We start from the raw sequence: 13771 nt of genomic DNA on the forward strand, positions 1-13771 counted from the left end.
GAGAACAATGTTGACTGGTGAGGAAGTTTCTCGGAGCACAGCTGGAAGCTGGTGATGGCCAGCCCCTTAATGAGATGATTCACCAGACAGGTAGGCCTGCTTGCATGGTCACGGCAAACTGGGGACAGCGATAGCACATATAGAATGCTTCAGAGCATCCTGCGTGATGAGTCTGCAGGACTGAGCCCCGGCTCCCAAGCAATGTGCAGAAGATGCTGTTCCAGGTGCATCAAGACTGCTGTGCACAGTCACGGCTGGAGTGTGTGCTGTGTAGAGGACCCAACAGTGTGTGTGCAGTGAGACCAGACTTGTGTCTGGTCTTGTGTCTGAGACCAGACTCATTTACATGAGTCCGTGTTTGTGTGCTGTGTTGTGGGCTTCCCAATCACTTATGACAGTCCTGCAGTGCTTGAGCAGACCACCATGCACTGATATGCTGCGCTGCCACATTAGATGTGTAAATATAAGCATTTTTTGCTAAAGAAAAGCCAGGCAGAGTAGGGAGCATGCAGGAGAGCAGCATTTTTGCCTTGTTACTTCTGAATTCCCACTTCAATCCCTCTGTATGTATACAATCATAATTAATACAATCACAAGAGGATCCCTGCCAATGAGATCCCATCCATTTTTGTCAGATTCTTTTGAGCTGTGTGACTGTCTGCTGAAGTCCTGAATATACGTGGATGCCTGTTGATTTTTTTGTAATGGAGGGACTTTTCTGTGTGTCTGTTGGGCCTTGTAAACCTTCATAAATTTACATTAGCTAAGATTAATTTGCTACACTGTGGCAAAGGAGGTGTTAAAACTTCCCTAAGACCAGTGACAGATTTAGCTCTCTACAAAGATTATAATATCAAAGCTGTAGCATTTTACTGTGAATTTACTGGCAAGAAACAAGCCTATTTTCGTTATTAGTTGAAAGACTGAAAGTGAATACCAGCAAATATCAAACCAACTGCTGTGATTAGGATTGGGTTAGTCTGGAGTCTGTCTGCCGTTTGCTGCTTTGGTTCCACCTGATTAATGCTAAGTCATCTGAAGGAGGGAAGACTTCACAAGAGTGCATTAGAAATACCACTTAATAACACAGCACGATTGTCTGTTTGAATATCCCATCACATCCAGGAGAACAAGTTTATCTGAGGTATCACATAAGACTGAGGTCATTGTTACACTAGAAAAGTTTCTGGACAGTTAGCTGCCAGGTGACATCACTTCTGAGCTTGTTTACCAGTTCCTCGAGGAGCAAATGCTTCAAAGTCATGCCTCTAGTATTGTTGTCGCTATCTTGCCCTTATTGCCTTTGTAGAAAAGAGATTCCGTTCTCTTCCGGTTTGTAGCCAACAGTGATAATGGCCATTTTTCTTGTCAGCAGCATTTGTTGCCAGCTGGCATATTGCCCTTCTGGGCCAAAATTGTAAAGGTGCTACTTGGATGGGTTGTTATAGAAATGATGCTTTCAGACAGACATTTACATAGCAATGATAGTCAATAACTGAGAAAATGCAAATTACACATGAACAGATTCCCGCACAAATCTGTTCCTGTTCCAGCTTTTATAAATTGTAATGAAGGTTCTGCCCCCAACAATCTTCAGGCCATTGAAGTAAAGCTATGGCCTCTAGAGAGATTTAGAAAAAAATGAAGGCACCTTGCACTAGGATACACAGCCACCAGGAAACTAAAAACCCCATGGTGGCATGGCAAGGACAGTTTCACCATATTTCTATCTTAATCTTGCCAGACATTCGCAAGAACTCTGTTTCTTCTTGAATGGGTTACAACAAGCAGAAGCTCCAAGTCAGGATGTCAAGGTGCAATTCTAGATTGTGTAGATCCCAAAAAAACTTTCATCCCAAGCCAACGCAGAACATTGGAAGGAAAAAGGGCCTCCAAAATAGACATGCAAGTTTAGGTAATGTGCAAACACTGACCTAATCAGTAATCAGTAATAGCCCTCTGCTATTCAGGTGGTAAAAGCTGTGCTCCTGGGAAGTGAAATGTTTCCCACACAAAAGCAGCTGATGAGCAAATGGATCAGAAAATAAGAATAGTAACAGTGCTTAAGAGACTAATAATGAACTAGTAGCTTCCTTCTTACTGTTTTGCCCTTTAACATCAGAATCACCTCCTGAATAAAATTGGTGACACACAGTTGCCACTTCTCCAAAGCACGGGAGAGGCAACATGGCACTGGTTTATCAGCAGATGACATGACTGGACCAGTCACCTACGTTGCTGAGCCGGCCACACTGCGCTGAGCAGACCTGGTCCCTGTGGGAGTCACAGGGCTGCAACCTCGTGGGAAACTCTCAGGCTCAGGCTGCCATCTCTGCTGCCACACCGTTGCAGCAGAAAAGTGTGCAACAAAAATATCATGACTCTGCATCAAAAGTAGCTGTCTGGGTAACTGCAGTCATTGAGGATGCCACATATCAACCAAATCAGCTGCTTATCCTGCTCTGGATAATAAGGAAGATGTATGTCATGGCCAACATTGGCTTTGGGCAGCTAAAAGGTGTGTAATGTTTATTTAAGCACCTTCCAGTGTCTTTTCACTTACGTGCCTCCTCCTAATCTTCCTATCTCCAGTTTTAGTTGAACCACTTACACATGCATAGTAGTAAATAACAATAAGTGCACAGCACAAAGACTGCACAGTCTAGATTCCATAAGAAAAAGACATCTGCATTCATAAAAACACAGCATCTAAATGGCAGACTCAGCACTGAGCACATCTTAGAGTGTGACATTGGTGGATTTGCCAAAAAGGGGGGTTGTAATACTTTGTGTTGACTTTTTTGTTTGTTTTGTCTTGACATATGATATTCTTCTTTTCATTGAAGTGTTTTTCAAATACACGGAAAAAATGAGAACTAGAAAGTTATTGTGCAAAGTGAAATATGGAGTTGCAGTTCTGCTAGGCATGAGATATACCTCTGAATGAAATGTGATCTAGCAAGTTATCCTTCTTTTCAGAACCTGAGATATTGTGGTGGTGGACAAAAATGTAGATCAGATAGACACGCTGTATTTCATTAGGCCCTGCCTAAACTACAAAAACACTTCTAAGGAAAACAGTGGCTATTACATTTGAGATCTAACCATGGCATGATCAGATTTTAATAACATTCTTTAACCCAGATACAGAGGGAGGTTAAAACACTTCTTAAACTGCTTAGAACTTAGTCTGACCCCATCAACAAAGAGCTCCTCAAGCTGCGCCTGAGCTGTCTGAGCTATGGCTTGGGAGCAGGTAGGGGAAGCCACACTATTGCATTAAGTATGCAAATCTTTAAGCAGGTAAAGTTTCAGACATCTAATTGGATCCTAAAAGGGCTTTCCTTGAGAAATATGTGATTGTTTCTAACTTGTTAGAGTAATTATTATTTCATGTTTCACCAAGGGGTATTCTTTTACACTGGGTATGTGTATAATAGCTCTGTAAATATTAAATCATATTCAGATTTAAAAGTCATGACTGTTCTTTCACTAAGATACAATACCACATGCCTTCTGGAGAGAGTTCTTGTATACTGCACTGGTTTTGCTTGTAACAATTGTTTTATAAATGAAATGTTTATTATGAGACCTCAAGGATACAGCGGTCAGTATACAGAATAGTTACTGAGCATATGAACAAACTCTTCATTCCTACCAGCTGCATTGACAGACTGCCTCAACAGAAATCTGCAGTCTTTGTCACTGCCAGAAAGCCAGATGCTCAAATATCCTCTTTGCACCCTGATGGTCACTGGATGATCACTAACAGCATTATGCCCTCACCCTTAACTTAATGAAAGTCTTTTGTTTTATTTTGCACCTTTCCTAAAGCGTGTATTCCGTGTATTTTTGAAAGTGGAAGCAAAAAATTTTGGAAAAAAATATCTGGCTCTGAAGTTTTGAATACAGTCCACATGTCAAAGGGAGTTAGTGAGAGATTCAGTCTGAGACACACTGATAGGCGAAGGGGTGTCATTGTCAATAGAGCTTCCCAAGGTCACTGAGTTAGTACTTCATACCAAGCAGAACTGTGCTTTTGTGTCAGAAAGAAAGCATCAGTGTACTGAAACGAAATGTTAAGTATGGCAGCAGATCACAGAAACAAGAAAACCTCTCAGGGAGTTTTCAAATGCTTCAAGCAAATTGAAGACAGATGGTTCAATATTTAGGAATTATTGTTATCTGTATCTACAGCTTATTAGTAAACTCAAAGTAAGTGCATTACAAATATTAAAAAGAATGCTAACAGTTCTCTTCTTACAGCAATAATCATTGGAAAATACTGTAATATCATTATGGAGTGCTCTAGATTTCTTTTTAAGTTGTAGCAAGCTGAAAATTCAAGATTTCTGGTACAGAAAACATCACAAAGTTAGCTTCTTTAGCCACTAGATCAATTTTCCATTTAATGTGAAATAAGTTATGTCACTTGATGGTCTTTAGGGGCTTTTTCACAATAATCCACTTGACGAGTGAGACAGGTAAGCTTTGCAAGATTTATAATTGATCACTGGTGCTATTGTACACATGATGGAAATACCATGTACAATATAGATATTTTTTAGCAAAAAATATTATTGCTTCATAATCAGGTGTAGGTGTTAGTCTCTGATTTGGCATCACTTTGACATAATGAGCCTATGGTTCTGCATATACAGACTATAAATATAATGATGTTTTTATAAGGGTTCCAGACATCTTGCCTCTATATGAAATGTAAATACCGGGTTCAATCTTTAGCCCTTGAAATTGGGTGTGAAGGAGGGATTCTGTTTGGGCCTAAATACAGCCAAGCTTTATCTGGGGGCTATATTCCTATGGAACTGCAGCTGTTCAAATGCTCTTAGCACCTAACAAAGGCACCATTGTTCTGCTGAAACATGTTTGCTGGAGTTAGTGCGGCTCTGACCAGCTGTAGGTGAGCCAGCTGCAACAGCAACAGCCTGTTACTCAGCAGCCCACTGCATGATGCCTGATGGTTCATCACGGTGATGACGGACTGCATCTGGCCAGGGGAATGAACACCAGGGAAACAAAGACACTGCTCAGGAACAGTGTACCCTCTGGATTAGTATCCGCACTCCTGCAGCCGGCAGGGGAGAAAGCCTGTAAGGATTCTGCCTAGCAAAGATGGCTGATGTGGCCTTTTAGACTTCATCAGAAATACCTTAGCAATAATGCTATTGATCCTAGCTGCTGGTTCAACGTAATGAATAGGACTCTTAAACAACTGCATTTAGTTGTCCATAAAAGAATACTGATACTTACACTCATACTGACTCTCTTGAGACACCATTATCTCAGACACTTCCGACACGGTCATCACCCATTTGCAAAATAGTAGAGTTTGGGAGGGATACTATATTGTTTTATCAACAAGGATAAGTCAGTGACATGGCATACTATGTACAGCTCATCTTGCTCTGTTTGTATTCATACATGAATTCTATAAAACAAACCACAGGAAGTGGTTTATAGAAATCTGAAGCTATCAGGCAATTCCTGGTCCGCAGGAAGCTGTTCTGTCTGGAGAATTGCCTACAGATACAGCAAACAGGACAGACAGAAAACTTGATCTGTTGTATCTCATTGCACCACAAAACTGGCAACAATGCAGCATTTCCTGAAAGATGAATATCTTGCTAAAATACTAAGAAGAATATACAACAGGCTGTGCATCAATGCTATCTGGTGGCACTGCTATAACAGTAGGAAATTTCACTGGAGAAATATAAATCCTCCTGTTTTGAGGCATAAGTCTAATACTATTCAATGGGAATTAATAGGTTATTCCACCATAATAACAAGGATTTCTTATCCTTTTATTTGAAGTATTCAGAGAAAAAATATGAAACTAGATAGGTTACTGGTCAGATCTGTGATGGTAAGAATTATATGCCTGCACAGAAAAGCTTTGTTTAAGGTTAACATCTGGTTTGCAATGAGGTCTTCCTTTGTGTTCGTCTTTACAGTTGCTGAGTCTGCACCAGGAGGACCTCAAATTTAAAAGAATTTTTCTGCAGTTCAGCTATATCCAACACAGTCATCACTAGTCCGTAAGGATGTTAGTTGTTTTTCTTTTTTTCAGAGACACTGGAGTAATGCATGCTACCACAGCCTTGCTGTCTTTCTCCCAAGAGTGGTTAGACTTCACCTGAAACTTTGAATCTGCCACAGCCTTTAAAATAATGAGTTTATCCTTTCACTTCAGCTGGCTGAGCCTCATGCTTTCAACTCCTAGGTGTGGCCCTTGCTTACAGCCCAGCCAAGCCTTATGTTACATTGGCAACATGAGAAAAAAAATGTATTAGGAGAGAAGCAGAGAAGGGAAAAGAAAAAAAGTTTGAATCCACTCTTTGAAGTCATAGCACTTAAAGGGAGGTGTATCTGATGCAAGAGACTCTGTGCGAATGTGATACTTTCTTCAACACTTTGTGTTTTTCTGCCAAAGGCAGAGTACGTATGTCCCCTTCTTGCTGCTGATATCCCAGCATCATCAGATCCAGAGGTTAAGCCATACGATTCATCTCCCTTCTCAACATTTTTGTTTCTCTGTTTTTCATGATCCTTTTATTACACAAAGTGAAAAGGGAACACTATAAGCAGAGTCTTCCCTGTTGGCATAGCCACACCTTTAGTGATGGGGAATACAGAACAGGTTCTCTCCTTTTTCACTTCCCTGTGTTCCTGTTAGTTTCAGTCAAGATCAGCCAGTACATCTTTAAGAATGTGAAGGTCCAAAGTTGTGCTTACATGCTGATGTTTTCAAATAGGGCTTATTTTCCTAGCTTATACAGAGCACCTGTGATCTTTGCAAACTGTCTTAGGTCCTTTGGTAGTTATACCTGTAGATAAGCAAGTTGGTCGTAAACTAGTCCTCTGCTCGGAATGTCTCATGTTTCACTGGAAACAATGTGATCAACCCTATGAAACTCAAAGTCTAGATCTTTTCTTTTTTGAAACTGAAGTTAGATTTAGTGGCTTCAAATTTGTGATTTTGGAACAGTATGTCCTAACTATTACGAAATAAAACAAAAGATATGGGAAATAAGATTACCCAAATATAAATTGATAGTACCAAAATTTCAACAGGGTTGTGAATAAAATTTATTCCCTGAATTTCTCGAAGCTTCATCTCAGCAGTTACTTTATTCAGTATTGTGTCCACCTCTGATCACCTGCTTCATACCCTGAATTTATTTCCTATCAGGTGAAATCCATCTCTGTAGTATTTTCATTCTCTTTCCAAGTGATATCCTGTACCTGTTGCAATTAGCGGAGCTTTTGCATTTATTTCTGCAGGTCGTGAATTTCATTAGGCATGTCTACCAAAACTCTCCTGCTGAGTTTGGAGCAGCAGAGAAACAGTTTGCTCAACACAGGCACAAACCTGGAACTCGGTATAGCTCCCTACTGAAAGCACAGTCGCAAAGCTTGTGCCTGCTTAGCCATGAGGAAAAAGTGCTTTTTGAAGGCTTCTGAGAGGCCATGACTGCTGTGACTATACAAGGCACCTGCTACTTCCACAAGCTCCTTCATCCAGCATAAGCCAGCCGAGCTGCCAAAGGGAGCGCTCTCCTTCTTCTCTGTTCCCTGACTTTCACTCTGCAAGAACAAGACAGAGAATAGGCTGGAGAACCAATGTGGGTGAAAACTAGCTGGGCTTTTCAGCTCGGTAAATTTTATTCCAAATTGGGCTGCCTGCTCTCGTTTAATGTGTAACTACCCACAACCACAGAGGGTGAGGACACACAAGGGAAGAAAGAAGTGGGCTTGGGATGCCATGGAATAAGAGGAGTGAGTGTGGCAGGGCCAGGTGTGCTACTTTCTGCAACTCATTTCTTGTGCCACCTAGAAGTATGCAATGGCAATGGGAAGCATTCACTGCTACTTCACACAACATCTAAAACATACATGCAATGTAGATACCTAAACAAGACAGACTGGATCCTATCTTTTATTATTTCACAGAAGAGAGTGTTTTATTTATGAAAGAAATCTTGGCAGATCACTCCGACCATCTATCTTCTCGCCTCCCTCTCCTTATTTCTTTTTTAATCCTGATACTGCATCTTTACAAAAAACACAGAAAATTATCCCATTTTAACCTTGGGGTTTTGTCTTTCAAACTTCATAGATAATATAAGTCAATTATCAGAAGAACATTTAGATATTCTTCATTCAGGACAAAGCCATAAGGAACCTGGGGCTGCAGTGTAGCTGTATTGCTGTGACCCCAGTTCTGCAATCAGAAGCCCATGCAGTTCTGTGTAAGAGCTTATCCATGTGGAACTGATTGCAAAGTTAAGTCCTAAATTTACCCATTAGAGTGTGTAACAGTGGTAAGGTCCTGATGAAGATACTTTAGCTAAATCCCCTGTTTCTCTGAGTATCCTGATTAAATGAGAATGGTTTGAGTTTTGATTGATTATACAATTTATTGTAAAAATAATTTTCCTCTCCTGAAAAGTCAAAGTTGTACTGGTGATGTACATTTATACTAAGAAAGCCTCCTTTTTTCCCCCCCCTTTTTACCTTCCAATTAGCTCTGAAGCTCTGGAGGGTGAGGAGTTTGACACCTTTGGGTGAGCAGAGAAAAGCGCATTAGGCTGATGGAGAGCCTGATGTTTTGTCAGCATCTGTTGAATGGGCCAAGTCTCATACAGATCTCTGCTACGTGTCAGTTTGGTATTTTGGTCTAACTTCTGTTAAGTCTTAAAAGTTTGGGTAAAAATATCTCTCTGGCAAAGTAAACAAGGAGAGAGACACCCACAAGATCTGCAGCAAATATGCCTAGGATGAGGAGTCACAGTCCTGGCTAAAAGGTGCAGCAGGTAGCTCAAAGTTGCACAGTGAGGACATCTGCAAGCTCTTCCCACGCCACAGCAGAAGTGAGGGTACTGGGCACGAAGAAGGACAAACTGCAGCAACACAGAGGATTGCAGTCCCCAGGCCATGCCTAGTGTCCAGACCTTCTGTCAGGACACTGTGACCTCGAGCACAGCGAGCAGTGGTGCACGAGAGAAAGGGAGACGTCCCAGCAGAAACGCTGCCTTGTTGGGTCTTTGCTTTGGTAGGTGAGGATAAAGTTTCAGACTGCCCTGCCATATCTTATATGTGTTGGCTATAATAAGGGGATTATTATTTGATACATGCACAATACTGTTATCACTGGCTTTCCAGATTTATTCCATGTCCCCTTCCATTCTTCACTTCCAATAATGTTCTCTTTGTTTTACAGACCAGACCTTGTGCTTTTATAGACTAGACTTGGTGTTTGCTAGGAGGAAGTATTACATGACAAAAGTATTGTTTCCCAGGGGCCTGGATGAAAAATCAATCTAATACTCTTTGGTATTTACACAAAAAGAGAATCCCTAGAAAATTAAATAGGTGATTTTTCTTGCCGATAGCACCTGAAAAGAAGAGTTATAAAAGAGTTCTTCTTCTCATTCATTTCCCAATGGAAAGATATTTAATTGTAGTTTTTGTTAGTGTAATTATCATGCAGTCTGAATAATTACAACAATATACTTTGGGAAAGTACAAATGCTGAAAGGAATTAAGGAATTTAATAAAAAAATCTAGATAACATTTTTTCCTTTACATAATGTAAAAAGAAAAGTTATATAAACCACATTTATTTATTTTTCCAAGCCAGCTGTTAGTAGTATACTAAAAAACTTGAGAAGATGCTTCACGAATACTTTTTTCAGCCAATATCTAATGGGCAAAAAACTTACTCACCCAAGTGTCATAAAACGAGCCAATCATAAAATGACCGGACCGCATGAAGTTCATTATCCGATCCACTGACTTTTTCACGAGAATCAGCTTATTTATAGCATGATGCAGGATATCAGCTGCCAAGTCTATGCAGATAGTAATATTAAACTGTAAAGAAAAAAACATTTTGTAGCACATTAGTGAGATTCCATTTGTGTGTGTTCCTGACAAATGGCTCCCCTGCAGTTGTCTCAGCATTTACTTGCCAGACAAGACCCATTTACTGCTTCATTTATTGATATGCAGTGGAAGTTACAGAATAAGTATCATATCAGTGAATCTATAGTAGTAATTGACGCAGTTCTTAGAGCCATAATGTCTGGAGAGTCTAAACTAAACTGACTCCAAGAGATGTTTATGAGTATTGTGAATGAAGAACAAAAAAAAAAAAAAGAGAGGTAACTTGATGATGGGATTTTAATTTAATTTGAAGTAATGCAACCAAACTGCATGAGGGGAAGCAATGGAGGGAACAATCAAGTCTCTTAACCAACACTATTTTATCCTGCCATTAAATTGTTATAATTACCCAGTATTTGACCAGATGGCAAGTCATTTCTAAAGTCAGACCAGGTGTTCAAGATGCAGAGATAATCACAAAGCTGATGACTGTGGTGAAACTAATTAAAAAGTGTGTTGCAGTGGCACAGTGGTGCTGTGGAGAGAGAGTGACCAAAAATAACAGGATAGAAAAGATCTAATGTACTACAAAAATGTGACTTGGAAAATAGTAAGCAAAAACAAACAGAATTTAAATAATTTAAAAGTTCAAGGTCAGAGGAGTACTTTAATAAACTATTACATAATGCAATCTATGTGGGTTTTTCTAACCCCAAATCTAAATCTTTTGGGAGGGGGGGCTTGTTTCTGTTTTCTAACACAAATGTGAAGACAGAAGTGAAAGGCAGAACTAATAAAGACGAAAACTGTTGACCAGAACAGAAGAAGGGCAAAATATGGGCACAGATGCACATCAAAATGAAATATGGGCACAAAAAATCCTTTTCATGAGTATGAATGATGATTACATGGCCACAGCTGGAAATTACAGAGGGCTTTATTCATTAAAAACTAACTGTCTTCAATTAGGTTTTGCTTTCATGACAAAACAGCAGAGTAGCAAAGAAATGAATTGTCATGCTGTGTCCGCAGCTTCCCCGAACACGCTGTACCTCAGCCCTGCAGCCAGCACTCTTCCTCTTCTGCTTAGTAGCAGCCTTTACTTTTCTGGGACCAAAAATCAATTCTGCCATGAGGGAAAATGCATTTAACTGGGGGTGGAGGGGACAACTTAAAAACAAGTAAGTTATGCCCCACCACATAATAACAGAAATCAAAGTATCTTATTCCAGCTAGGTGCAAGTATGTGCACCCTGCCGGTTGTCTCAGTACTTCTTGATCACCTGTGGCTGACTGTTCTAAAAATGTAAGTGTGAATGTTCACGCTGTGACCATGGCCCTGAGGAGATCTTTAATTGACTCAGTGCTATGTCCATACATGAAGCTTGATGCTAAAGGGTCCCAGACACAAGTAAAAGCTGAGACCTAGCAAAGACAGCTCTCCACAATGTTTTTCAGACGAGAAAGGAAGGCAGTCCCAACTGCCCGGCTGGTCATCTCTGACAGAAGGGGTGCTCCTCTCTGTCCTCTGGCAGCCTGCTCCGAAGCCTGATGACACCCACGAGAGACAGGGGTTGTAACATCACCAAGCTGAGGAGAATCTAAAATCCACTACTTCTGTGAGCATTTTTGCCATTGCAGTATGATGAAAACAACGTGCATCCCTTCACTCTGTACTGCCACATCGTGCTGATGATGTATTCTGGCACACTTGCATAGGGAGCTTTGCTAGCAAAGGCAATTAGGATTCAGAGTCACTCTGCGGCTTGGTTTTTAGCGCTCACAGAGTTTTCTGCTGTGTGAACTGTCCACAGTTTGTGCAAGGATGCTAGTAGCATTTGCAGTCTCATCCAGCCCTCCAACATTTGGAAGAGTTTCTCCTTGTTGCAGGTGTTTTTGCCTGCAGAAAAGTTGGAGATTCCTTCATGCAGAGGTGCTAGGATTTGAAAATAAGAACTGGTACCAGATGGAGTTGATAAATCAGTCGATACTCCAATTAATTCTGCCAGTAGGAATTTTGCATTCACATTAGTAGTAGCAATAACATCTTGTTGGCCTCTTTCTTGATTGGGGCTATAAGACTGCAGGAACCCTGCTGCTGCAATCACATGTTTCTTCATATGTTCCCTGGAAAGTGAAAGCGGTCAATATGTCAATGACTGTGAACAGTTGATTCTGTGGTACCTTGTTTAGTCATCTATGCCCAGAACAGGATGAGCAAAAAAATGTAGTTTCTTAAAATATTATCTCACTATTTTTTTAATCAGTTCTCTAGCTGGTTTGGAAATAGCATTCTTTTTTAATCTATTCCTCTTTTTTTATTGACCCCAGATTTTGGAACTTTTCAATCAACTCTAGTTGTGACATTGATGATGGGAACACATTTCCTTCACTGGAATGAGGAAAAATAAAAAAAACATAATTGGAAACAGGAGTGCAGACCCTAGAAAATGGTGCAAATCTATGGAAAACAGTTTACTCAGCTGAAAATATAGCCCTATTCATTCCAGCAGTGCTTCCTCACCACAGAATGCACACTGCAGCATGTGTAGCTTTCCAAGTATTTTTAACCTCTTATGCAACTTGTATTCTGGCAAACATATCTAAAAGCACTTCATATTAGGTGCTTTGCAGTTTCTAATGGATATTTTTCTAGAGGTGATTATGAGCAAGTGGTTGTACTCTTCCTGCTGCCATACTTCCCCTGTGTCTACATGAGCAGGGCTTTTGCTATTTTTTGGAAACAGGCAAATAAAGATCTGTTTAAGGATTTTGGAAAGAAAAGTTTCTATATGAATTCAATAAGGACACTACAGGCTTGAAGTAAGCAAGAGATAACTGAGAGAAGAGAAAGATTTCATGCTAATTTGCAGATTTTCAATGAAAAGTTGAAACCCACATGCTTGGAGTCTACAGTGACTGCAGAGGTTTTTAATGGCCATGCAATCCTCAACTTTTTATGTTCATTAGGCCTTGCCACCTGTTTACATTTACACATAAAAGTGAGGGGGAGGCCCTTTCTTTCTCTGGCCCTGTTACACCACAGTCTTTGCTGGTTAGTGGCAGATGACCTTTCTCAAGAAGGTGGAAGACTGGCGCCTCTTCTCTGCACAGGAGAAGTAAGATATGGATGCAGGTTTCCCCACATCGGGTGTGTGCCTTGGTCACTAAGTATAAAGAAGTAAGAAAAAAGAAATGAAGGGAGAGAACAGAAAGGGCAAAAAAGTGTTTCTCCATTCCTTTTTCATAACTGACTATTTCCTTGTAATTAGGCATACTTGAAAATAATATATTTCTGGTTGAATAAGACTTCTTTTAACCTCAAATGCATTTTTTATTGGTCAAAATGAATTTAATTGGGTTTCAGTCATATAGATATGATTTTTTTATCAGTTCCACTAAAGAATCAGTTCCACTAAAGAGTTTTCTTGATGTTTATAGCAAGAGACAGCAAAACCCCAAAGTAGCACTCATATGCCAGTGCTTCTTGCCAGAGCAAAAGGGTTAGCTGAATAAATTGCAGAATCACAGAATTGCCGAGGTTGGAAAGCACCTTTGGAGATTATCTGGTCAACACCCATGCTGGGAGCAGAATCAGCCATGGCAGGTTGCTCAGGGCCTTGTCCAATTGGGTTTTAGATATCTCCAAGGATGGAAACTCCACAGCTTCTCTGTGCAACCTGTTCCAGTGTTTGTTCACACTCACAGTGAAAACATTTTTACTTATGTTCAAGTAAAATTTCCTGTGTTCCAGTCTGTGCCCGTCGCCTCTCATCCTGTCACTGGGCACCACTGAGAAGAGTCTGGCTTCATCTTCATTACATTCTCCCATCAGATATTTATACAGATTGATAAAATCCCC

Source organism: Apteryx mantelli, chromosome 1 (assembly GCF_036417845.1).
Source record: "Apteryx mantelli isolate bAptMan1 chromosome 1, bAptMan1.hap1, whole genome shotgun sequence".
Classification (NCBI taxonomy): domain Eukaryota; kingdom Metazoa; phylum Chordata; class Aves; order Apterygiformes; family Apterygidae; genus Apteryx; species Apteryx mantelli.